The following is a 1,250-nucleotide window of genomic DNA, read 5'->3' as shown; positions in this document are numbered from 1 at the left end:
AGCACAAACTATGTTTGATTTATAGTTCCTAATGTGTCTATCCATACACGGGAAAATGAAGTGAAACCTAAAAATTCAAAGTGGTCCTGCCAACAAATGCTTCAACCTAGAAGAATGAAATTTGGGGGGCCATGTGCAACTGGAGTACCCATCATTCCTTCCAAGTATCAACAAGATCGGGTGATAATAGATTTGCTGAGATTCCAGTAAACTCGGATTTGTGTGGAATCTTGGCAAACAATTTCAAATGAAAGTGTTTTTTTCCTTGCCTCTGCTTAGGGCTACTTCAACAGTAAACAAAGGATAGAGAGTGCACTGTGTACAAATTGAGTGTTTCAAGTTACAAGAAGCTAGCACATACCCTGTTCGATATAGCGTTCCAAATGACTCTAAACTTTAGGGGAAAATGAAACATACAAATTCAATGTGTTATTGCAAACGAACGCTTCAACCAAGTAGCATGAAATTTTGGGGGGCAAGTGCGACTGGAGTACTGATCATTCCTTCAAAGTATCAACAAGATCCAGTGAACAAATATTTGCTGAAGTTTCAGTAAACTTGGAGTTCTGTGGAAGCTTGGCAAACGCTTTCAAATTAAAGTGTTATTTTTTGGCTTTGGTTAGGTCAACTTCAGCAAGGAACAAAGCATAGAGAGGGTACTGAAAAGTTATAGACTGTGTCAAGATTCAAGCAGCTAGCACAGACCACGTTTGATTTATAGTTCCATATGCATCTTTCCCTATAGGGGAAAACAAATTGAAACCTAAAAATTCAAACTGTTCCAGCAAAAGAATGCTTAAACCTAGAAGAATGAAAATTGTGGGGCCAAGTGTGACTGGAGTACCGATCATTTCTTTGAAGGATCAAAAAGATCAGGTAAAAAAATCTTTGCTGAGATTCTAGTAAACTCAGAGTTCTGTGGAAGCTTGCCAAACGCTTTCAAATGAAAGTGTTTTTTCCTTGCCTCTGCTTATGGCTACTTCAACAGAAAACAAAGAATAGAGAGCACACTGAGAACTAATTGAATGTGTCAAGTTTCAAACAGCTAGCACAATCCATATTTTATTTAGAGTTCAAACTGCCTCTATCCCTATAGGGGAAAATGAAGTGAAACTTAATATTTCAATTTGTTCCTGCAAATGAACGCTTCAACCTAGAAGAATGAAATTTGGGGGGCTAAATTGCAACTGGAGGACCTATCATCCTTCAAAGTATCAACAAGATCTGGTGAAAAAATATTTGCTGAGATA

Source organism: Marmota monax, unplaced genomic scaffold (genome assembly GCF_021218885.2).
Source record: "Marmota monax isolate L192 unplaced genomic scaffold, Marmota_monax_Labrador192_F-V1.1 WCK01_AAM20220418_F8-fsc00559, whole genome shotgun sequence".
Taxonomy (NCBI): Eukaryota; Metazoa; Chordata; class Mammalia; order Rodentia; family Sciuridae; genus Marmota; species Marmota monax.
The sequence above is the reverse complement of the archived record's forward strand: the minus strand, read 5'-3'. Positions refer to the sequence as shown.